The 26,401-nt window shown below is 39.3% G+C and overlaps 1 long non-coding RNA gene across 2 annotated transcripts in view; it reads left to right on the forward strand.

Annotated features, from left to right (window-relative positions):
- The window catches only part of LOC127020614 (uncharacterized), a 203,021-nt gene that overhangs the window by 32,402 nt on the left and 144,218 nt on the right, over positions 1-26,401 (forward strand). Inside the window, exon 2 of one of the 2 annotated variants that reach the window (XR_007767092.1) lies at positions 11,372-11,448. This is a non-coding gene — a long non-coding RNA (uncharacterized LOC127020614). Of the gene's footprint in view, positions 1-11,371; positions 11,449-12,128; positions 12,175-26,401 lie in introns of those variants that run through there. The other variant, XR_007767093.1, reaches the window with a different exon arrangement.

Here is a 26,401-nt window from a genome sequence, read left to right on the forward strand (position 1 = left end):
GGTAGGTGTCGGTCTCTTCTCCCAAGTAACAAGCGATAGGACAAGAGGAAACGGCCTCAAGCTGCATCAGGGGAGGTTTAGATTGGATATTAGGAAAAATTTCTTCACCAAAAAGGTTGTCAAGCATTGGAACAGGCTGCCCAGGGAAGTGGTAGAATCACCATCCCTGGAGGTATTTAAAAGACATGTAGATGTGGCTCTTAGGGACATGGTTTAGTGGTGGACTTGGCAGTGCTAGGTTAATGGTTGGACTTCATGATCTTAAAGGTCTTTTCCAACCTAAACGATTCTATGATTCTATGATCTACCCTAAAGTAATTCCAACAAGGTAACAGGTTAATTATATATTTCTAACTAAATACTTGTGTAATTTTAAAGGAGTATTTTTCCCAAGGTGGTCATAAATTGTAAAGATAGATAGCATTAGGCAATTACCATTTTGAAGAATAGATGTTGTCACCATTAAAAGTGGGTACTTAGGACATATAATAGCAGTGTCACATTCATCACAGCATCTAAGAGACAGGATGCTTAAATGCAGTGAGAAGGCTATTAATGCAGAAAGGTTTTAAAACTGCCATCAGATCTCTTGTACTCAATACTGGTGCTTTACATAAAAATTGCCTGCACTGATGATAAGGTAACTTGTCTGAGCTCAAAGCATTGGAGAACAATCAAATATGATAAATGATTGCCAGCTGCTGCCATTTTCATAGAGACACAAACTTAAGATAATACAGCTAAGACAATTCACAGAAACTTCAGGGGGGTGACCCCTTCAAGTATTGTGTGATTCCTGACACTCAGTCAATGTAAAAGATACCTAATTTTTGTAGGCAGTAACAGGCTGATTTTCAATACATCCAAAAACATCTATCTATATGCAGTAGACACAGTCTATACTGAAAAACAGTGTTATATATTTAACTTATCCATAATTATTATTTAGAATAGCTACACTCATTATAGAGACTCCCATAAAATATTATCAGACCATCTGTACTGAGCAATTGCAGTTGCTAATTTTGTTCATGGTCGAGGGTGCACAGCACTGTTGCAAATGATGCCTGAGTGAAGTTCAAATTCAACACATTAGCAGAGTAGGCATTTAAAGTGAAGTATAATTTTGATTTTATAATAGAAAATTGTTATGGATATTGTATACTTTTATGTTCAGGAAATTTCCATGAGCTCACATGCAGCAGGGTGAAAATATACCTAATTTTTTCAAAAAGAAAGGAAACACCTGTTTGGGGACCAATTATGAACTTCATAGAACTATCAGTCCTAATTACTAAATAGCTACAGGATTCTCATTTAAGCAAAATCAACCATACTTGAAAACTAAACTTAGAATGTAAATGATGCAATCACTCATAATTCATTCTGCCACAGTACACAAAAGCAGAGCCTACAGTAAACTGTTTTCAAATCTTTTGTGCAAATTAATACAGCCAATACTAGATTTTAAAAAGCAGTTAAGGAGAAATAGATCTTTTAAGGGTACTATTTTTTATCCAGCATTTTAAAACCAATCTTAAACTTGAATGCATCTGCTTTAAAAGAAAGACTTAGCAGAAAAGGCAATGTTGTAAGCAGTCTGACTTTGAGGAGAGTGATCTACATTTGCTGCTCAAGAGAAATATTAGCTGCTCATTAAAGAATGTTGTATTACCATTTGCAAGACCCATACTTACCTGTAACTGGTAAGTTAAATCTTAAATCTGGCAGTAGATAATATCTACTGCCCATACATTAGTGGAATCAATGATCCAAGGTAATCCAAGGATAATTTCTCAGGCAAGTTAACTGAGGGCAAGACCTCAAGATCTCAAATACAGCTACAGCTCTCCTGGGGAAGAAGAGAAGACTCTCAATATCAATCCTTGATTTGCAGGTCTGAGCCTTTTTGCAGGCTAGAATGACCACACAAATTAGTTGTCCAAACTCAGATTGAGGTTTACTGCTGTTACCCTTATCAATGGAAACTCATTATAACAACTGAATATCAATTCATGTTACATGTCATTTTTATGTGAAATTTCTTTTTGCGCTCAAGTAAATACCACCCTATGCACACATAAATATTAACCCCACAGAAAGTTGGTTACTTAGTACAATACATTCCAAAGCAGCAATTCTATGGTCTATAGTGTTGTTCACTTATCACGTGCGAAGTTTAGCTGGAGCTGAGAAGTTTAATGTCTATGGTATTTCTGTGTACCAGTACCAAATACTTTGTAAGCCACTATTAATCCTATGAGTAGCTTGGGAAAGAGTTTGCAGTAAAAAATATATTAATCAAATTTAGTCGTTCTTTCTGTTTGCAAATTGCTTGAACAGATTGTGAGATCTTCTTATTTGTTTGCCATCAGTTATTCTTTATCAAATATTATGGTGAGGAAAAATGAGCCTACTGATTGATCACAAATTATTTGCTGATGTTGTAAATATATATATAAACATAATATACTCCTGTACATATAATAATTTCATATGCCATCTGTGTGATCCATCACTTCAGAAAATATTATTAAATCCCTGTGCCTTAACCTTTTTTCAACACAAAATGTTACATTTCTCCAAAATCACGTTCCACAGACATTCCTAGCAATAAAACTGTTTTTCACGTGAATTCTACACTATCTAACCACTTGGAATCTGTCTATTTATCTCACAGTGACAGTGTCCAATCTAGTGTCGATCAGATCCATGCTGGGCTGGCAGTTTCAGTGGTCCATATGTATATAGCACTCACAAGGATGACTGGATATATATTATCCTGAAAAATCTCTTTGTCATTAAAGCTGATCTAGGACCTTCTGTTTACTCTTGTTTACTCCTGATTGTACAGCTTAAGTCTGGTAATATCACGTATTGCTTCCGCCTTTTTAGTCGCACTGGTAAATCATATTAAATGAGGCCTTCTTGCAGATGGTCCCTGTATGAGTACATCTTTGGATGAAGATAGATGGTAACAAAGGAAGTTCCAGATTGCAGCAAACCATGGATTCTTGTCCCTGCTGTTTTGAATACCTACATATTCACTGAAGCTTTTACTTGAAGTAAGGTTTGGGAAGAGTTGAATTCCCTAGAGGGTGTGCTGAGATTTTTGATTTAACTCTGATTACTTCAACAAACACAATGCATTTGCATTTGCAGGGCAGGAAAAGCAATGCTTAAATGAAACTTAATTCCATGTTTTGAAAATCTGCAAATTATTTGAACTCTGTTACTGGTCACTTTGGATTTTATTACAGTATAATGGCATGAAAAATTAGCAAGCCACAGTATTCCTTCATAATTGGAAAACATAACATTACAGATAATCGAATGTAATTGTCCAGAGGTTCAAGGAAGTGTTTCCACAGGCAATAATTTATATAACAAGAAAGAAAACCCCATTGTCCACTTAGAAGGGTTAAAGGTGAGGAAGTGGGAATACAAACTATGCTATGCAATCAAATTCTTGACATAATTGCATTTGGTTTTGTTTTGTGTACAGAAGTCACATAAAATCATGTGTTCTAAGAGTAGTATTTACTTTAAAGAAATCTTTCTGCACATGTATTAGAAAACATGAAAGAAACTATGTAAAAGTTCAAGCATTCAGCACATTTAACCATTTATGAGTTAGTTATTAATATTTTATAAACTGTCACTTAAAAGAACAGGAAAAATACTGCTCACCAATTCAGAGAAAGTAAGTGATCTTTAGTTTAATGGTTTAACATATAAGCTTCATGAAATTATGAAACATGCTGGTTGCTATGGTACACATGCATTTCTCTGATGGAATAGATGGGAAAGTAACATAATACACATTGCGTTCTCTTGCATGAAGAATATAACTCCTTTTGGATCTTTTTGAGTCTGTCTGGCTTTTTCTTCTACAGACTTAATTTCCTATCTTTACTCTTTCTTAGTGAACAGTATTCTTTGCTCATGGTAAAAATGCATCCAGCAATTGAATTGCCCCTTTTTTTTAAAGTGGACAACCTTGCGATGCACTTTTTTAAAGTATCTGTTACATTTACAGCAGTTGAACCGTGACAGATTTTGAAAGATTGTGAAAAAATATTGCTATTTCTGCCAGCAAGAAGTGTTTCATGAATGCAAAAGCTGTACAGAAAATAGAGCTCAAATTCATACTGTATAGGGTATTTTTACCACCTTGTATATAATACACTGTACATCATAATTTCTCCCTAATTTCTGTCTTACTCTACTCTTTCATGAACCATTCATAATCATAATAACTAAAACAAATAGTGGTTGTTATTTTGACTGTGATTGTTTTAAAATGTCAGGTAAGTATAACAGATTGTGCTGTTTGTGTAGACTCTGAAACAAATTCTCAGTAAAGGGGGTACAACTGAAGTTACTGAAACATATCAAATCATTTGTGTGACTAGAACACTAAAATCTAATTGTAAGCTAAGAGATATAAAGTTGGATGGCATGTAATAGTAAGGACATATAAATGTATAGACAACTCAGAAAAGAAGAACCTGGGCATATTACAGATAAATGTGTCAGCTAGGAAAGTCCAAAGGCACACCTTTGGCAACGTGTACAGATCATCAAATCCAACTAAAGAAGAGGTGAGCATATCCTTAGCACATAACTGAAGAAGAAAAATAAGGGTTGTATGGGTGAATCAGTTTGGGAGAAAAATGCTGGAAGTAGCGTGCAAACAGTAACAAGAGATCATTAAAGTTCCTGATAGTTTTCTATTAAAAAGCCAGTTTGCCCAAAATCGGGCATTTCTATTTTTTACCTGAAATTTTTAATGTGCACAAACAGGACAATCCTAACAATTACGTTTCAAAAGGGGAAAATATTTCACTGGTGGAAAATCTGATCAGGACCAAAAAAAGTTACAGAGTGTGTGAATGAAAATTCATCACCAAATGAGGATACTGTCAGTGAGTTTTGGTGGGGCTAAAGGGGAAGGCTGAGTCTTTTCTATAAAGGTGTAGATATATGTATAAAATACCTACCACTAAAACTCATGGATAAGCCAAAGATTGGGAGAACAGTAACAATGAAGACAGGATGTCCACACAAAAATAATGTAAATAACCTGTAGAACTGCCTTAAAGAAGTGCTTTAAGACAGGCAGATGCAAAGTTATTCATCCTGGGATGCAGAAAGCTGGCCAAAATACCTAAGACAAGACCACATCTTTAGAAGACAGCAAACATGTATATCCTTCAGGCCAAAGTCTGTCTTGGAGATATCCAAACAGGCTGTAAACAAGCCAACTCACACTGCATATACTAGAGCTATGGCAAAACAGACTCCTAAACAATCTGATTTATCCTGCCAAGAAGTCTGATAAAAACTAGCTGGAGTATCTCTGTGATGTACTACTGTCTATGATACTGAAGTACTTATTAGATATGACTCTCATATCTAGAAGAGATATTTTTTAATGATGGGTTGTTTCCGGTTGTTTACTAGACTTTCTTAAATTTCTGTACTAGCTCCTCTCTTCTTCTAGGCAAGAAGATTTAAATAGGTAATTTTCATCTTCAGAAATCTACACCAGTTTTCTGCTTCTGCCAAAACTTTGTACAAGGCCTGGAATCTGTACTGGGATTGTGTGTGGTTAACTACTGTTTTCTCTGTGTATTTATCCCTTTGCTTTGTCTGTGTAAAGTCGTCCACATGCAGACACAAAAAAGGCTAACTTTTAACAATGTAGCCTAAAATGTATTTGCCCCTATTTTCTCCGATCTCTGTGTATGCTTAGAGTAGAACTATTGGCCTCCAGTTATAATGCTAGCATCCAAGTTCTAATTCAGGGCTTCTGTTGTCTAACTTGTCAAAGTGTAGGTATTGCATCTAACGTGGTGGATATCTTTGTTCTGAGATCTTGGCTGCCGTTTCTTTCATGGCTTTCATCAGATAATATTAATGTTTGATGGGTTTATTTAGATCATATGAATCAGTTCATGTCTGTGCTCCTTGGGTTTGCAATAACAATTAGAGAACAAAACATGTTTGTAGGCTCATTTACCTTTTAAATATCTCTCAGTTCTTACATGTATCAAATTCTTTTTTAAATTTGTCTCAAGAGATGCTTTTTCTTGGTGTCTAGTTCACTAGGGTAGCTGATTTGTCTACTGGAATGGAATGTTCTCCTTTAAAAGGTGTGAGAATAGAGAATTTTGAGAATTTTCCTGATATCTCTGCAGTCTGCGCTAGCCTGTGGAATTTTGGCAAGAATCTTTTAAACTAACTTCATGTCTAGGCAGGTTTTATTGTAAAACTGGTCATATATTATACAGCATTTACTATTTGGATTATTAGTAAGTCACATTGTCTTTTAAATGAAGATAGAATAGTTAGTTGCCCTTTTACTGGTATTTTGTGCCCTGAATATGATATAAGTTTTGACTTCCACTTCCATAACCTTTTTTAACCTGAAGTATTATCACAAGAATAACAAGCCATTGTGTGTCATTATCTGCTTGGAAACAATTCTGCTATTAATGTCTAGTTGTATTCTGCAATCTGAAGCCATTTCATGTGTGTTCACTGAGCCTGATTCTCTAGGACTCTGAGTTTGGTATAATCAGAACAATATTTCATGACAGCTTTGCTTAAGAATACATTATGGTAGTTAAAGGTAAATAAAATGTACATTAGGAAAGAATCAGACCTTTCAATCTTCTTTGCAAAACTTTATTATATTCCCTTTTTTACAGGTATTCTGTCTTCTGCTTACTTTACTTATTTGGGTTAATGTTGCAACTCTAAGAACTAGAGTTCATATTTTTTAAATGAAAGCTGAATTTCCAAGCATTATTCTGTAAAAAGAATTAAATTACTTTTCCATTATATTAGAGCACATAGAGATTCACTTATATGTTGCCTATTCTAAGTTAGAATACTTTAAATGTAAATATTGTTCCACCATGACAACGAATGATATTTGAGACACTGAAATGGCTAGTGTAGCTAGAAAGTTCAAGAGAATGTGACTATTTATTTCCTGATGCTAACAAGGAGAAGTAATGAGGGAACAGAAGTTTAAACATAGGTTCTAAAGCAATGCAAAACCAAGGTCAGCTAAATTTTGCAGGAAAAAGATCACATCAAAACCAACATGCAGTGCAGAAAAGATAAACAGTGCCATGCAAAGAAGTTCAGGTTGCAGGACAGGGACAGAGACACAAAGCCTAAACCAGTGTATCTGCAGTAGAGAGAAAGAAAAATAATGCTTACAGGAGATGAAGAGTCATGGGCAAAACCAAGGACTTCATATTCCACTGTAATAACTATCCAAAAAAAAAAAAAAAGGGAAAACCAGCAGCACCTACAGTGCTTAAGAATATTGAGAATTCCAGGGAGCAAGAGGATATCTACCATATGACCTTAACTGCTTCACAAACTCTTGATTTAAATGCTCTGCAGGAAAAAAGGGTGCTATATTTGCAATTGAGCTATTATATCACAAACCAATTCAATTGCAGCTGAATCACGGGACCAGCTGCAATATGAGCCCCAGAAATATTGATAGTATTACAAATATTACACTAGAGAAATGTAGCTGAGAGCTGGTGATATACAGTATATGTACTCTGAGTCCTGTAAGCAAAAACAAGCTGTTAATAAGAAATCTGAAACAAGCAACATTATCTCTTGGAGTCTGTAACAGCTGACAGGCAGAAATACCTTGCAGAGCAACAGTGTAGCATGAAAAAGAGCAACTTGCTCACTAACTGCCATCAAAAATACTCCAAACTGAAAGAGGGAGGACAACAGCATCCCAGTATGATGGGGATCGTCCACCCTTCCAGCAGCCCTAGTAAAACAATCGAAGAAGGAACAGGCATATCTTCAATGTCCAGTGGTGTTACATCTTCTGAAACAAGCACAGTGTGGATCTGCCTCCAAACAGTGATGACAAAGTTTTTTGCTAAGCTAGAGATTGGCATTGGCTCAGAAACACTTAATAGTGAAGAATAACATTGCTCACGAACAGCCTCTGAGGGCCTCTTGCCTGCTTTGCTAACATTCAGGAGTGACTATTTCGTGTTAAATTATACAAGCTCTCCTGTCACCTGACAAAGTCTTCTTCATCCTGTGGTACATACCTCCAAAAACGAGTAACTATGGATGCTTCCAGGAAGTATTCTAGTTTACACTGAACTTAGTATAAACTGAATGAGGTACTTTCTAGGTGTTAAGATCAGAGCAAATAATAGTTTTATTTTAGGAAATGGAAAGGGCAAGGAAAAAATTATGCAGTGCTATGACATCAAGTTACAGTGACTTCTAACTAAGAAAGAAAGAACACAAGGCTGAGTGGAGAAAAGCTGATAGTAAGTTTCCCTGCTTTGGACAGTCGATTTCTTTGTCCATCCAAACCCTAAGAAAGGTACCAGGAGAAGTATCACCACAAGAGTTAAAAGCACCTTAACACTCTGGGCTCAGTTCACTTTCTCGTTAGTGATTTGCATCCCCCTTCCTATAGCCAGGGAGAGTGTCATCCACAAGACTGGAAAGGAGGGCTCCTCCAGCTTCTCTTGCTGGAGCCCTGTTGAACTCCATGTGGAAATAAATGCTGATTGAGAAGTATGAGCAGGACCCTAGTCTCCTGGTTCTCACCTGAGAGAAGACTCTGATCTAATTCCCGCTCCAGTTAATGTTATTTATACATATTGAAATAGTATTGGCAGGAAATTAATCTTCTCTTCCATCTTCTTACACCCCCAAATAACTTACAACTTAGTAGATCAACAATGAGAATTCAAATTCACTCAGGCAAAGAACAGAACTAGACCTGGATCTCCTACATGCTTCAAAATTTACCTAGCCTTTAAGATACTAGAAGAGGGAAGACTGATGAAAACAACTCTGGCCCATTTGTGAATCTTATCCAGAAAATACTCCAAAAAACTATTCAGCAAAGATAATCCAGATCTGTAACTATTTGAGGGAACTAAGTGAAACTGCATTTTTGTTGAATTTAGTGCATGGAAAAAAATAATTCACCCAAGCATTTATCTACAATTTTGCTTAAAAGGAACTAAGCATAAATTCCAGACAATTTAATCACTGATATTATAAGACAGACACATGCTTACAACTTAAAACAGAGATATTCTCAAGAAGCAGCAACAGAGAGAGGAGCATTCTATTTTCCAGTAATGAATGTTCAATTGAGATCATTTATGGGACAGTAAGGGAAGTGCAAAGAGTATAGTGATTGACAGTAAAAAGAGATTTCTGCCCCATGCGGTCACGGTGTAATTCTGCAAAGGGGACTGTAGGATACAAATACACAAGCTGACCTGGCTCCAGTACATTCAGACAAGAATTGTAATCAGAAAACTGAAGCTGCTACAGTCTACTGAAATGCCCTGTTCAGACCATGTTACACTGCAGTGAAATGTGAATGATTTCTTGCCAAATGGGAATTTCAGCAAAAGATGTCTTCTCAGTACCCTCAACGGCTTCCACAGAGACAGCGGGAAAGGCAGCCAAGAGACGAGTGGTGATGGCAGAATGGACAGAAAAGGACCCCTCTCTAGCAGTACTGGACCATCACAACACACAGAAGTTTATAACGCAGCCTGTGCTGAAACTGATGTGCTCCGAACAGGATTCTGTTTCCTCTCCGATGACTGTAGCCCCTGTGGTGAGGGGTTGACCTTGTCCAGCTGCCAGCTGCCCACCCAGCTGCTCTCCCACTCCCCTCCTCAACAGGATGAAGGAGAAAATAAGACAGAAAATCTTGTGGGTCGAGATAAAGACAGGGAGATCACTTACCAATTACTGTCATGGGCAAAACAGGCTTGATTTGGGGAAAATTAATTTAATTTCTTGCCAATTAAAAATAGAGTTGGATGGTGAGAAGCAAAGCCAAAAAATACCTCCCGTCCCCCCAGGTTCACTTCACTGCCTTACCCTCGACTCCTCTACCTCCTCCCCACCTGGAGCTTCTCTGATGGGCTCAGCTGTGCCCTGCGGCGGGGCCGTTGGGGAAGCGGGAACCAGCTGTGTACAGCAGGGCAGCCTTACCCTTTCCTCACAGAGGCTGCCCCTGCAGCCCCCTCGCTACTGAAACCTGGAGATGTAAACCCAGCACAGCCCGGAGGAGGACGAAGACTGCACGAGGCAGCTGAGCATGGTAAGCAAAGCCGGTGGCCAGGAGGGAGAGGTGCCAGGTGTGTGCGAGCGAGAAGGGCTCCATCCAGCCTCAGCAGCCACACAAAGCACTGCCACCATGTCAACCACAGTCCTAGCTGCGTCTGGTTCATGATAGCAATGACAAATCAAATGCAATTGCAAAATAGTGGCCAACAGTGAGTCCATTCCCAAAACCAAATGGAACAGGGAGCTTTAGCTCTTCAGCTCGTTTGGAAGAGTAGGAAGAAATGGGGTTTGGAAACTTGCAAGACTCCACCGAGAAAAACTGAAGCAGCAACAATACTGAGGCAAATCCCCCACCACAACTAATAGCACAGTGACAGACTGAACCAGCACACATGTTTTTACAGGAGTGAGCGCCCAAACAGAGTGAGAAGAGCTGTGGAAAAGACTGTCCCTCAGGTGGGCTCTGGGCTGGCAGGCAGAGCTCAGCAGAACAGTGAATGACAAAGGCTGCAGCGCTGGACCTGCACGGGCCACTGATGGAAAAGGAAGGAGGGATTTCAGAGGAGATATCAAAGTCAGCCCCCCTGCTTATGGCTTGAAGCCAAGCTGCTGTTGCAGAATCTGAGAAACATGATTGTCACTAGAAGACTTCCAGCAGAAAAAAAAATTAGTATATATTAGCATCCTCATCCCCGCACAAGTATCACTTTCCTCTCTAGCAATCCACTTCCTTATTTGTAGAGGAACCTGTACCTGGAGAAGGGTGTGAAGATTTCCTTAACAGATTATGGTTGAAGATAAGCTGCAAAATAATTTCTCTTCTGTATGCTTTAGCTTCCATTTATTTCCAAAGGGACTATCTAGATTCTGAACTCAGGTTAGAACTACCCAAATCATCAGTTTAGTGGCTTTTTTGTTTGTTTTTTTTCTTCAGTGAAAATGATAGTAAAATAAAGACATTCAGACTAGACATTATGTTGCAACTCCCAAAATATGAGATTTTCATAAACAATAGCAGCAAAGCAGAAGCTGCAAAAAATGAGCTTAAATTTATATTTAAGTTTCAAATTTAAAGCCAACTATCTCTGATGTTGGCTGAGAGAGTATTCTGAAAAGTCACCGTTGCAAAATCTGCAACGACACCAAACCAAACTAAAAGATTTCTGTTTTGCGCCAAAGTCAAAAACTAGGGCTTTTGTTGATGAACTTAGACCCCACTGGGAGTGAACCCGAGTTGTCTGCTCTAACTCTATTGCAGGTTTTAAAGAGGAGCAGCGGCACTTTCCAAACGGCAGTTCCTTGCCTGGACAGCACCTGCCGTTCCTCGGGAGCCAGGTGAGCCGAGGGAAGCAACCCATGTTCACACGTAACGGGAAAGTTCGCCAGGATGCAACGCAGGAAAAGTGAAACGGTTTACTTTTCAGAGGAAAATCTCTGCTTGATGCCTTTCCCCGCAGCTAAGCCAAATGACTTCTTTATTGATTGCTGAAGAGCATTTGCAGTGTCGGCTGGAGCCGGGGCGGGAGGTGGCTCGGGCGGCTGCCGGATTCCCCGAGGTGCGGCCGAGCAGCCCGTCAGGGCGCCCCGTTACGGCCGCTGCCCCCCAGCCTCGGGTGAATAACCACCGGAGCAGCGGGACTGGGTTACAGCCGGAGGGACTGCGAGGGACAAAGGCGGGGGGGGGGGGGGGGGGGAGAGGCTCGGGGGAAACGCGAGGGGAAGGAGAACAAGGAGAGGGGGCACGGAGGAGAGCGGGGATGGGGAAGGAAGCAAACATCAACAGGCCAGAAAACCCCGAGCAGTGAGGGGGGCGGGGGGGGGGCCCAGAGGCGGGACGGGGAGGGCGGGCAGGTGCGCGGGGGCGGGCGGGGCCGCCCGGCGGACAATGGGGCGCGCGGGGCGGGGGCGGGCGCAGGTGCGGCGCGAGGCGGGGCGGCGGGGCGGGGCGGGGGTGTGAAGTGCGGCCGCACGGGGCGGGCCGCCAGCCGCGCCGCGGAGTTTGCTGCGCCGCCAGCCGCGCCCGGAGCCGCGCTCTCCCCTGCCGGCCTGCCGCAGCCCCGAGTAAGTCTGTCTGTCTGTCTGTCTGTCTGTCTGTCTGTCTGTCTGTCTGTCTGTCTGTCTGTCTGTCTGTCTGTCTGTCTGTCTGTCTGTCTGTCTGTCTGTCTGTCTGTCTTCTGTCTGTCTGTCTGTCTGTCTGTCTGTCTGTTTCTGTCTGTCTGTCTGTCTGTCTGTCTGTCTGTCTGTCTGTCTGTCTGTCTGTCTGTCTGTCTGTCTTCTGTCTGTCTGTCTGTCTGTCTGTCTGTCCGTCCGTCCGTCCGTCCGTCCGTCCTTCCTTCCTCCTTCCCCCCCCTCCCCGGCGCCGCGGAATTGGCTCCAGCCGCCCCCTCCCCGCGGTGCCGTTGCCCGGCGCGGAGCCAGGATGCCGAGCGCTGCGCGGAGCTGCGCGGGGCGGGTCTCGCCTCCCGCCCATTGTTTGCGGCGCCCCGAGGCTGGGGGGGGGGGGGGGGCGCTGGGGGTGAGGTGGGGCCGAGCTGGGCCGGGACTGAGGTGGGGCGGCTGCGAGCGTCTTCAGGGGTGTTTCCGTGGGTGTTTTCGCGAGCCCCGAGCTGAAGGGCTGCTGCGGGTCCGGCCGGCGCCCGCCTGCCGCCGGTGGTACGTGTCTCTCCGCCGGGCACTTCGGGCATTTTGGAGCTCGGTATTGCCGGGGCTGCTGTTGCTGTTAATTCTTCTCAGCTGTTTCTACTTTTCAATTATTCTCTCAGCTGGAGGCTCAGCCCTTTCTACTCGGTGGACTGAGGAAATTTTTTTTTTTTTTTTTTTTTAAATGATGTTATCCCCTTCTCGGTTGTCTTAGAGCATAAGCGGGCATGCTGTTAAAGGTCTCTTTCCCCGCAGCATTCATGAATCCCTTTTGGCATCATAAGGCATGTGCATCTAGAACAGAGTAAATCAGTGAGATATATAAGGCAAATGTATAGTCTCTGATAGTGTCTCAGGGAACACAGGCACCTGCAAGCACCCTTTCCTCTTGTAAGTCCATGTCCTGATCACTTTGTTCACTGCATCCACAAAGGAGTATTTCTTTAGCTGTGCAAGGTAGCAATGATTCGAAATATCTCATGTAAGAACTGGTACAACTCATGACCCTAAACCGCTCGTGTGCATCAAGTGATGCTGGGCGTTAATCTCAGTGGACCCAACGTACCTGACTGCCTTGAATGCTTTTTGTTTGATGATCCTTGATGGACTTGCTAAGTGCATTAGTCTGCTGAGGCTTAGAGTTTTCTAGCCCCCGGGAGCAACACATTCTGTGAACACCTCTGTCTAACGCGGGGTTTAATTTCAAAGGGAAAGTCCATGATACAGAACTGGTGTTGTGATTATGGAAAGTGATATGTATCTTTGAAGAAAGAAGAAATCTTGAAGTGATTTATAAAATGGAATACAAGGTTTCTGCAGGAATAAAATGTTTGCATTATCTATCATCAATATAGCTATTTAATCCCTCTCTGCTATAGTAGCAATTTGTTTTCATTTTCCATTTTTATTGCCCTTTCCATAATGATTTTCTATTGATTGAATTCCTTTTCTTTCCTGTCACTGTGGATGTTGGTCTCTAATCCAATTCGTAACAGCATTTGTAACTACAGTTCAGTTTATGCCCTCATCTTAAGGAAAAGAAAAAAAAAATCATATAGGTAGTGCCCTTACTCACTTCACAACTTTGAATTTATAGGATTCACACAATATTGATCCCTTTTTATTTGTTTGTGTTCTCTTTCAAATGTTACTATAACTTGGTCTATTTCAGGCAGGTCTTGACTGAGAAGGTGAAATAAAAATGCATTGGCTGCCTTTAATGATCGTTTTAGCTAGTCCCATTGTGTGTTCTCCAATTACAATATGATGTGAGTTGTAAGTCTGTACATCTTTTCTTCCTCCCTGTCCCCCCCTTGTATTTTTCCTCTTCACCAAAATCTTTAGTGATCTGCAAGCCCATTTTTCACATAAATGTGAAACTCAAATTTGGTTAAATATGGTGCTAAAATGCACAGGATTGCTATCATTTTTTTTTCCTTTCCTAAGAAAAAAAGAATGGAGTTAAGATGTGTATAAGGAAAGGTTTAATAGACAGTGGAGAACCAGAGATTTCTTTCTTTTGGAAAAGAACCCTTACCAATGTTTATTGAATTTGCTCGTCTGCATGAAGAAAAGAACTGTTGTTTTGTTATCTAGCAGCTGTAGGAAGATTGACAGCTACAAATTGCAAATCTATGAAGGATCTGTCCATGACACAATTTTTAGTTCATTTAGATAGTTATCCTACACATCTTGTCATTTGCAAAATTATATAAACAAGATCAGTAAGTTTGTGGAGAAGATATAAATGCAGTGAATATACTGTAAAGATTTTGAAGCTCTTTGGGATAATTAGCAGAGCATGGTCTTGCCTGAAATGTGACATTAATACAGTTAATTTAAATTCAAATATGAACACACCACTGTAAACATTATACTGCAGAAAAGAAATACACATTTTGAAACATGTTAGCTCTGTCAGAAGAACATTAAGTGTAATAGTCTTTTTGTTAAGATAAAGAGAACATCATTGATGTCCTGGCGTGCTTTGCATTTTTAAACAGAATCTAATGAATTACAAACATTCATTATGCTACAAGCAATTGCTGAAACTTCTCAGGACCCCAAAATAGAGAGTTATTTGTATACTGATACTTGCATGTTTTCTGATTATGGTTTCACTGTAAAACCAGAAATAAATGAAAAAGCTATTGTTCTGAAATGAATTCTCTGCTAGCTCCAAATCTTTTGTTGGTCTACTTCTATCTTGTAAATTTATGTTTCAATACCTCAGTGTGTTCAGGTTATGGAACTTTCTGTTGGGAAGTGTGGGAAAGCTATGGGAGGGGGCTGAGAGCAGTCTTTGTTGGATCTTGGAAGAGTTAAGGGCATATAATCTGCTGTGGAAGGTCAGGCTTACCAAATGTCTGAGAAAGAAGGTAGCTGAAATTTTCAAAGGTCAAAAAGAGCGATGTACTAATTTTAAAGGACATCTTGTATAAATATTGCATATCTTAACATGTCAAGATGCAAAAAATTAAACATTTCTTGGTCTGTGTTTTTATCTACATGTTTACTTTAACAATTCACTCTTTCTTAAATATGATGTTTGTAACACAGTTACTGTTGTTCTAATGCTGTTTCATTGTCTGTGGACTTGAGAACAAGCCAGTGGAAATGGGCTGTATTTATAGGCCCAAACCAACTTACAACTTTTGAATGCCTCAGTTCATGACTCTTCTTGGCACTGCACGTTGTGGACTGTCACTTTCCAAAAATGGATTTCTTTGAAACATGCGGGTCTTTAGAGTTCAGTTTCATTTTACCTCCTGTTTGGTTCCCATGTGTACATGGCAGGGGTGGTGGTCACAGTCAGCTGACAGATGGCCTGGAGCTCGTCACTGCTGTCTGTGTTGACCACCAGCACTGTAGGTTGATGTGCTTATGGTCCAAAAGGCTCACTGGCTTGGGTCAGTACAGATAAAACTAGGTGGTTCCTTTGGGGATGTGGATGGAGTAGGAGGCTGACATCCTATGCTGTTCACCAAGGATAGGTACTGAGAATTTATTGCTGAACTCTGCTGCTATTTACAACTGTTTTGAATTTATTTTTAAATAGTGTCTCTTAATCCTTTATCCTGAGAATTAATTCCTGCTGTGACACTGCATTTTGAAATGAATTCAAACCTGAGTGGATTCAAAATGTAGGAGACCCTTTTGTAAATGACAATGTTAATGACAGATGACAAAATACGGGGCTGGAGAATACGAACCAGTTTCTGTTCGTTTGTGGTACTCTCCCAGCCATACTACAGCTACATTGATTATTGCCGATGCTCCAGGTGATTCTCCTTGAATGAATTGCAGTGGAACTGAAGTGGGAATTGCAACAGAGTGTACCTCTTCTGGAACTCTAGGTCATAAAACAAGTCCTAGGTTTGATCTGAAGTAATCAAGTATTGTTGATCCTCCAAGGAAGTGCTTAATACTCATCTCTCTTTGAGGTAAGAAAGCAGTCAGTAAGGATGTCTGTTACATGGGGAGTGAAGTTTTAATGGAGAAGAGTCTGTCTCAAATTATGGCGGTGTTGTGGATGATTTAATTGTGAACTAATGGAAATGGTGTATAGAAAACCAGACAAATCTTCAAAATGTAATTGTAAATCAAAATAAGAGAAGAAAAAACAAAGATGCAGTATTTTTGAAGGCTGATACCTGGCAGTGTTTCAGGGCTAGAAACAAATGTTATTCTATGAAAGAAGTAGGGAGGTTTTTTTCTGATGGTATAAAACACCTATTTCTTCCCTTGTAAGCTGAAGATCACTTGACTTTATCATACAATTCAGATGTTTGAGACAAGCTTTCTTTAGCGAGGAAGGGTCATTGTATTTCTCTGTGTGTTCTGCTCCCGTGGCAGGCCTGCGAATGCAGTAAGTGCTTACGATGCTATTAGCTAAGGGACTGTTCCTTTAGCTCAAGTAGGAAAGATCTCCACTTGGAAGAGAGGCTTTTGAGTCCTTTCTTCCAGAGTAGGAGGAGTTCATATCAGTTTTGCAGTAGTATTTTTCAGCAACTTCAATTACATATTTTTAACTTTGTTTCACTAAGGGGAGCTCACCTTTCAGTCTCTCACCTTTTTCAGTGAGGTTAGCTTCCACTGAATCCACCCTACCTGTTCTGTTAGGTTGTAATTCCCTTTACAAAGTCAACTTTTGCCTTTCTTTAGTCTGTCACTTCTGGTTTTGATCATCTTCCCTCAGTTCTCAGAAATATTTCATATTCATTAATCCTTACCTTGCCCACTGATACACCACTTCAGTCTCCCTTAGTCTTTCCAAAGAAACCACTTCCTTCTACTCCATTTGGTTTGCTCACTAGCTCTAAGATCTCTTTACACCTACAACTTTTTCTCCCACTTCAAAGCTGCTCATGACAATGTGACAGCACACATTTTCTTTCTCCAGCTGTAGCATGTATCTGTAACTCTAGTATTATTTTTCTGAACTTGAATTTTCATGCCAGTAACAGTGCACATGAAGTTGTCCCTGTGAAGAGAGTTCATCCTGACAAGTAGTACTACTGTGGAAATGGGTGATCCATCGATGTTCTTGAAAACCAGCAGAATTGATGCTTAAGGACTTGCATTCTGTGTGTGTGAGAGAGCAGAACCATTGTGCAGATCATCTAAGAGAGATATGCAATCCTAATTTTCTTTGTTAAAAAGCTAACTGACAAACTGCGGATGGATTTTATTTGTTCCTAGAACAAAAAGAAACAGTCGTCTTGAGTTAACAGCCTGTGCCCCTTTTCCTTGCTAGCCTTCCAAGGCTCAGAATTCTCTCGAGACCTATTCCCTTCTACAGAGCTTAGTTTTTGTCTACAAAATGTATTAGAAGGCTCTTTGAGAACCTGAAGTACAGAATTCTGCTTTATTGCAGCTGCTCTAGAAAGGAGTAGTCTAGCCCTGTATTTTCTTCATGGGTGGTAGCTTCTTGCTAGCTCATCATGGCAAATATTATTGTAATTCCAATACTAGCCAAATTTACAAAATCTACTTTAAAAATGCTTTAACCTAATTTATTTGTCAGTGTGGGGTAAGGAAGAGAGTGAGTTGTTCACATATATTGAAAATGCCCAGTACTGAGTCAGACGTAGCCAACCAGAAAATGTCAGATCATAAAGTTCAGCATTTTTGAATTGGGGTTGAGGTGAGGGAGACCCACTTATACTTTGCCATTTCAAGCAAGTATTACTTTTTTCACTTTTCCATAATTCAAAGAACAGGTGAATGAACCTGTCTAAGGCTGTAAAATTAAAAAGAAAAATCACCTTTGGAAGGAAGGGAAACCAACCATTTCACAAAGCAAAAGATCAAGATGGGACATTTCAGCTATAAATGAGAAATTACACAAACGTTATTATCATGAGAATGTGGGTTTATAGTGTAGTCTAATGAAATGATAAGTCCCTTTTTGTTTGATACAAAACATCAAAAGTTAAAAATCCCAGGATATGAACAGTAGTCACAAAGTCAAGTATCCAAAATTTTTCAAAGCTAGAACTTAATGTTTTCTAGACAGTCTCCAATTAGATCTCTCAATTACATGATGACATTTTTTCCAAAAATTTTTTTGTGAAATGCCCTGATTGAGAGATCTTTGAGTTATCCAATATCCATCCTGTTCTGCGTATCATCCCCCCCACTTACTGATTATTGTGACCCTGCTATATGAGATCAGAAGTTTTAATAGTCAAATCTATTTTATTAATGTACTTCACAGCTTTTTAATGAAGTTTTCAGCGTAGCAGTACCACCCGGGCTCCTATTGATACCCTGTAGCAGGTACAAGTATTAAAGCTTCTGCAGGTTGGATCCTGGGCTGTCGTGTTGGTCACTGAGGAACATGCAATTATTGGTTGTATCTGTTAAGCTTGGATCAAGGGGCCATGCTTTGCATCTCTGTTGTAGAGACAGGATTAGAATCAGTTCTCTGGAGCAACTTCCGATTGCATTTATCAGTGAAATCTTCCTTCAGTCTTGTCTCATTCACTGCAAACCTCTCAGCTTTTACTACAAAAAACGGTTGAGGATTGTATATGAACTCTTTTACACAGCAACTCACTGAAAAAAAGTCTTCGTTATGTTTAGACAAGAGTAAGCAGGCTGAAACTACCGGCAAACTTGTTACTCCCAGCTTGTGAATGCAGAACACTGCAATTTTTTTTAAATAGGGCTTTTATGTTGCTTTGTGTTAATACCTTCCTATGCTGTTAAAAGTAGTGAAGGAATTGTCTGCTTCCTTAGTCTGTGAGCAACATTTGAACCTTTGGACCACCACACAGGTTTGTGCCACCTGAACTAATGAAGTGTTAAGGAAAATAGCTGGTTCTGCTTGGACTATGTTAGTGGAGAACATGGTACATAGTTTGCCAGATCTACCATTATTCTATCATTTTCCCCAGCAATCTTGGATCCCATTCAGATCTGGAAGAGTATTCCAATTCATTCATCAAAATTCACATCCTGATGACTGGACATCTCTTTTTCCATAGCCACATGTTCTTTGCTCTAGTGCCCCACACAAATCTGACCTGGTTTCTCGTTCCAGACTTTTCCACTGCTCACCTTCATCATCCCAGTTTTGTTTTCCATTCCCAGGCTTCTCCAGACATCTTGCCCAGTCACTGATTTCTTTTAACAGCCTTCTCCTCCTCCCTCTCCCCTCCCACCCCCCAGTTCACTGATCTCAGTATTTCTTTATTGCTCTCATTTTCACTTCCCACACAATCTCACTTGTCTGCTCTATAGTTTCCTTACTCGTATTCTATTCTGGTAGTGATTAAACTCTTGTTCCCATTTGAAAGCTAAAAAAAAAATAACAAAAACTTGCTCTTTCTCCAAATTGCTTGAGGTTGTGATGAAAGAAACTTTACCTGCTCATTGCCTAGGTAGCCAAAGCTGTGCTGGCTCTGCCAAATTAAAAATAAATAAATAAAAAACTGGGGAGAGTTTTGCCATGTCCCTAAACATGTAAGATAAAGTATGTTGAACACATGCTGAATTTCCAGAGAACACAGCTGTTAAACTCTAAGCCCCTACAGAGAATTTTGCACACTTGTGAAGTAGACAAGCTTCTCTTCTTCCACATGAAGTATTTGCTTCTGTCATTAGGACACGTTAGAAATGTTATTGTTTTGATCAAATGTCAAGTCTCTCCACCAATGCAGGAAAGCCTTCAGATTTTCTCAGGAAAACATGGCTTGTCCATGTTAAAGCATTCCCATTTTCTCTTAGCAAACTGTGAAATTTTGATGAAGCATTTATTGAAAAAGCATAAGAAAAAGTTTTTTTTCTTTCCCCTGTCAGCATGTCAGCATACTGACTTTTGTGCAAAACTATACCCAGCTGTACTTATAACAGCATCCTCTACCAGGAAATGTTGGGCAGCCTTAGGTAGGCACACAGATCCCACCCTACCTTTGACATATCATGGGTAGCCTGGAATATTTTTCTGTGTGCAGATCCCCAGGCCTGCTAGGATGTGCCTGTGCTTGCACTGTGCAGCACTGCATTGATATGAAAGCCAGTTAAGTAAGAAAAACAATGTGAATTAACGCAAGCAGAGTGCTCTCCTACTAGGTCTCCTGCATACAGAGTAGTTCAAGAATTCCCACAAAATACTTCTGCACATAGTATACCTGAGAGTGTCATGGAGGATGGAGCTATACACTGAAAAGCAGTTACATCTGTGGGTATACAACTAGCATGTCTACAAGTGTATGGGTGAGAGGGAGAAAATACGTGATAATGTTGGCATCAGAGATTTCGGTAGCAATCCAACTTAAGATGACTGCATTACAATTGAAAGAGATATACGTGTTGATGGATAGATGCAGAGAGTGAAAGAGATTGCTATGTATTTAGGTATTTATCTGGTTGAAAAGAAGATGGAGTGAAGATAAAATGCAGTTAAATCTTAAAGCACTGCTAGCTGAGAAGTAACACTGTTCTGTAACTATTTTACCCTGTAGAAATGTTCATGTACATGGTTCAGCTCATTATCTGTGAGCACGGAGTTTCTGAAGATGGCAATAAATTGCCAAATGGGGATTTACCTTGTTAGGCTTTCAATTGTTTAAAAAAAAAAGTTTTACAATTTTTAATTTTGCATGTGCTGAGAGGAAATACATAATTTTCATGGGGCATTTTGCTTTATTTAAACTGTAAAGGTAGAAGTTGTCTTACCTGTGCATTATTTCAGTGTGCTGTGAGCATCTAACAGACATACTCATTGAGAAATTGTTGAAAATGTTGTTACCACTTTGCTTTCTGGCAGACAGTCTATAATCCAGTTTGTCAAATGAATTTTCTTGATTGCCTCGCAGCATATGCAAAGTACTTTAAAATGTCATAATTACCTCTCTGAAGGGGTGGGGGGGGAGAGAAAGACACAAAAGAAAACAGGCAAAAATTCAGCTCTTTATTCTTATGTAAGTATAAAGAAAATGGTACTGTATAAAGGCAGCACGAGAGACATAACAGAAATGTTATAATGAGAGCAATCAAGTCCTTCAAAATGCTGGATAGTGGTTGTACTATTGAGGGCAAAAAAACCCCCACAGATTGCTGTGTAAAACATTGAACATGTATTTGGTTTTATTCAGCAAGCTAAACTTAACTATCAAATGCACTTGCTGTCTGACTTTCACTTGAATGTTTATATTTGAATTGTCAGTTCTGCAGGACTTTTAAATGTGGGGTGCTTGCTGAAGTCGATGGGTGTCCCTCTGTCTCTAAGTCCACTGTTCAAAATTGCTATAAAGATAAAAAAAATATTTATTTCACTTCTACTACTGTGATATTTAATGTATTTTAGAATGCATGTAAACAATTGTCATCTTTGGCTTTCTACAGAATTTACAACTTACACTGACTTTGTTACCTACACCGAAGCAGTGAGAAATGTTTTTCCTATGTATTATTATGTTTGGGTTATAGGTAGTCTTAAGCTATTTTTTATTCTATGCTAATTTATATTCTTCTTACCAAAATCATGCTTACAATATTTGTCAGGAATCTGTGGAGGGCAAAGATATAAACTCTTTGCAAACAGACAGGGTTTCACAGAGAAGTGAGAAAACACTTTGCAAGATTCATGGTATGAATTAAGCTGCTAGTTGATTAACTTTTGCAGCTGTTTTTCCAACCACTCAAGAAACACCAATGTGTGGTACAATAAATCTAGAGATCTTAGAAGCGGTATTCCTGTATCTTAGCCTCTTGATTTCTAAAATGTCAGTAGTGCTTATAAATCAGAAGATTCTGCTTGGTATTCTGGGCAGTGTGCCTTTGAAGCCAGGCTGGAGGGAGCACCATGATTGTTGCCTTTTCGCTGAAACCCCCAAGAATTGTCTGGAGAAAAAACTCTCTTACATGGGAAAAGACCTTCTCGGTCTGTTGCCAGGAGGTGTCACTACAGCTCAGGAGTAACTATTTTGTCCCTTGAGACACACTTTAACAGTTTCAAGGTCTCATATAAGTGCTGGTGTCATCAGGTGCAATACTGCACTGCCCTTTATCATATGTCTGAAGAAGGAACCCTGAAATTGTTCAGTCTACTAATTAATATATAGAGAAGTAAAGAGATGATGCTAATGTCTGCTAAATGCGTTGTCTCTCAAAAATACCCTTACTACGTTGCACGCATATTTCTGTATCAATGTGATATGTGTAGATCCTTCGTTTGGGGAATTAGTGCTTACACAGAGCTATCTGATGCAGTCTTTTGTACTCCCTTGGTCCTATTCATCTCTCAGGATTGTAGCAGAATCTCAGCAATCGCTGATCAAATGTATTACACTAGAATTAGCATGGCAAGATGTCTGTTGAAAACCATGAGGGTGAAAGTGTCAGTCTGAAGGAGATGGAGCCATGAGTAGGTTTGGGAATCATATCCTTAAATGCTACTGATACCACTCTTTCAAAACAATTTAAATAATTTATTTTAATGCATGAGAAGCTTTTTATTCTCAATCAGTTTTGCACAGCATATTATATGTATTTTATACAGCCTGCTAATGAGCTGAAGACTTGTTAATTATATGTGTGTGGAATGGCATAGCTGCTGAATTATGCACATTATTTTTCTTTACAACGAAACCTTCCTCTTAACTGTATCTATCCCGGTTGAAAATGTACATCTCTGGTTGCTATTACTCACTCATCTACTATCACTTCATTATCATCAATCTTAGGGTTTTGGTGGTATGAAGAGTCAGTCTGAAAGCTGGAAGAGTTGGCTAGGGAATAAAAAAATTTACTGTTTAAAAGCAGCTTCCTGTGTCACATGAAACAGCTGTTGGGAATTTTATATTCCCTGAAATAAAAGAAAAAAAAATTAATAAGAGTGTAAAATCTGTAATGGTTCACTTCATTTTCTTTCTTTGGCTGTCTGGTTTGTAATTCATTACAGTTTTCCTATTTAATATTGTCCTCTTGATGTGGAAAACCAAACAAACCAACAACAAAAAAAACCCCAAAAACCCCAAAACCCCAACAACGAGAACTGAAGGTATACATGTTATTTACAGCAAAATATTCTATTATACCAGATCAGTGTTGTGAGAATTGGAATCTAAGAGATAGGTACACTATTTCCTGAATTTATTACCCTTACAAAGAGTATAAAATGTAATGGTAAAGCTGATCAGCTGTTTCTTACATTGGATAATTCCAGAAAGCCACAAAAATTTGCAATGCTGGTGATACCAGTTACACAGAAACATGCTGTTTAGTAAGTAAACTTGGTGTCTAGTATAGAATTTAAATCATTACGTGGAAATAAGATTTTCAAAATCCCTGTGTCTTTTACTATGAATTATTCACACTAATGAATACTGATATCTAGCTCAGTATGTGCTGAATGGGGATGATGTTTAATTTACATGTGTTGGAGGTCATTCTCATAGATCTAGGGGAAACATGGATGGTGAAAATGAAATGGTATACCTTTGCTTTTATCGAGAGCTCTAACCTCCATATTTACACTGTGAGGCTGCTGTTAAAGTCTGGTCATGTAGTGCTCTTTAGTGTACGTGTGTGATCAGAACAGTATGAATGTATCTTTTTTTGCACATCTTTCACCAGTGGAGGCTTAAAAGTGAAAACCTGTATGGAAAACTTGCAAAATTATGTCAGTTGGATGTTAGGCGTCTCTGTCACTTCTTAATCTCCCGTTGGTGCTTTCAAGTTTCATTCTGACACTTAAAGTGGTGGTTTTGATTTAGGAGCCTTAAGTGGATGGAGATCAGCTTATGTTAGCAGTTTTCTCAAGTCAGTATCACACTACCCATGTCGGAAACTTCAGATGTTCTGGGGCTTGCTGTTCCAGTACCTGTCCCTTAAAGAGCACTTTGATTTACTGTGCTCTGTCCTCTTCCCAAGTTGTGGGCTATGGGGTCTGCCCCAGGCTGATGAAACACTCCTGCATTTGTGCAGGTCCTGTTGGAAGGCAGAGGTAGTTTAAACCAGAATTTCTATCACATTGAAAATTATGAACTTAAACAATGTCATGACTGCAGCAGGACTGGTAGGCTGAAAGTCTGAACTGCTCTTCAGTGGCAAACATTGATTCTTTCAAAAAAAAAAAAAAAAAAAAAAAAAAACACCAAACACCCCCCCCCAAAAAAACCAAACCAGCCAAAACCAAACACCAATACAAAAAAACAAACCCAAAAAACTCTTTAGTTTAGAAAAAGTTGGGCTTTTTTTTCCTGAAGATAATTGTGTTGTAAAAGTGAAAGATTTGTGGAAAGTGGAAATGGGTAGTGAAAAGTCATTTTGCTGAAGATTTCTGAAACTTTGTGGGAGATGGAGAAAGTAAGAAAAGCAAAGCTTTAATAGTAATATTATACATGTAATATAAGGAACCACAGCTTTATTTGATATCTTGTGTTTTTGAGTTTGTCAATTTAGATGAGGGAGTTGTATATAGCTAAAATAAGCAGAAGAAAGTCATTGAACCATCTTGATCGCAGGCCCTGGGTACATAAATCAGTATTACCTCCAACAAACAAAGTATTTGAAATACTGTCACTTGAAAACCCGATCAGAAATCGTGTGTTAACACTCAGAGCTGCATTAGTGAACTTCGGACTGAGGTTCTTCTACGTTTTTCTCTAGTTTATTTGGTATTTTGTGATTCATAAGCAACTTCAAAAAAAAAAAAAAAAGCTGCAGTGTGTCAGAATATGTGCATCTTGGACACGTACTCAAGGGGAGAGGAACAGGTCCAAAGAACCAGAAATCCTAAATTAGCTTGAAGGCTTCTTCAGTCTTTGTTGTTGTTGTTTATGCAGAAAGCGTTCAAGAGATTTCATTTGTTGTACTAACATCAGCTTGTTTCAAATAAGCCATGAAATGACTATTAGACAGATTATCAGCCTTAAAGGATTATATGCATCTCTCATCTTAGGTGCTGCTGCAATATAAATGCAATAACAAAAATCAGCTTAGTTAAGTTCAAGCAGGTGATCTAAAGGGAAAAGTGCATTTTCCTCGCCATCTTCAACAGCAGAACATGTGATTATGTAGACAACAATTAGGGAAAATGATTAGAGGCATTTTGAAGTCTTATGTTCTAGGTAACCAGGGTTGTTTTGTTTTTCTGGGTATTCTTTTAACCTACTGATCTCATGACATGACATGGACATGAAGAACTTCAATTTTCTTATCTCCTTTGTAAAGGAGAGTGGTGTATCATGGCAAGATGGTGAGTGGATTTCCCTTCCTAGCTGGTTGATGACCTTGCAGTCATTCAAGTTTTGTTAATGAAAACAAATTCTATTTTTTTTTTCCTTTCCCATACACAGTATTGATTTTTCTCTTCCTGCCTTTGAAACATAGTACCTTTGCAAGTAAAGAGACTCTATGATCATTTCCTTCCATGGCATGGAAAGTGGTGGTAGCAGTAGAGCTGAGCTGGTGGCTCTCAGTAGCTTCTTCGTATTCTCCCTTGGGTTGGCTGGCTGCTACAGAGCCAGCGGGGTGCTGAGGGTTAATCAGACATGTAACATCTTCATAGTTAAGACTGAGGGTTAGGTCCAAAATAGCTTTTAACCACTACACATTTCCCAGTAACTTGGGATTTGCCCTTCCATAATGGACACATTCTGTTTTCCTCAAGTTGTTAAATGTCTAAAATTAGTTTGTTTCTTTGAAATAAATTACTTGCTTTACTGGCTATTTGTAGTAGTAAATGTATATGCTAAGTTCTTAAAGGGATATTGATACTATACCAAATATCTTTATACCTGGAAATATTGTAAAACCAAAAAAGGAAAATGGAGCTGTACAATTACTTGTGAGGGGTCAGGGATTGAATGAGTTATTTTTAAGTGTTTCATTACAGGGATTAATTAACTGCTTGCCAAACTTTGTAGATTAATGTCAATTGTTCATAAACAATTTGGAGTACAATTTATTGTACTGTCTTGGAGAAAATTCATGTGACCAAGAAAGTCTCTGAGGTAAGCAATCATTTCTGTTGTCATTTAAAAATGTTTTCCTTTCTGCAGAATTCCTTTGGATGTTTTCTATGACTGGTATAAAACCATGACAGCTTTAATTTTGTCAAAAGATATTGTTATTAAGAACACTTATGGCAAAATGCTATACTACATGGCTACAGAAATAAACATGTGGAAGACGC

The sequence above is a fragment of the Gymnogyps californianus genome, chromosome 11 (assembly GCF_018139145.2).
Source record: "Gymnogyps californianus isolate 813 chromosome 11, ASM1813914v2, whole genome shotgun sequence".
In the NCBI taxonomy this organism is placed as follows: domain Eukaryota; kingdom Metazoa; phylum Chordata; class Aves; order Accipitriformes; family Cathartidae; genus Gymnogyps; species Gymnogyps californianus.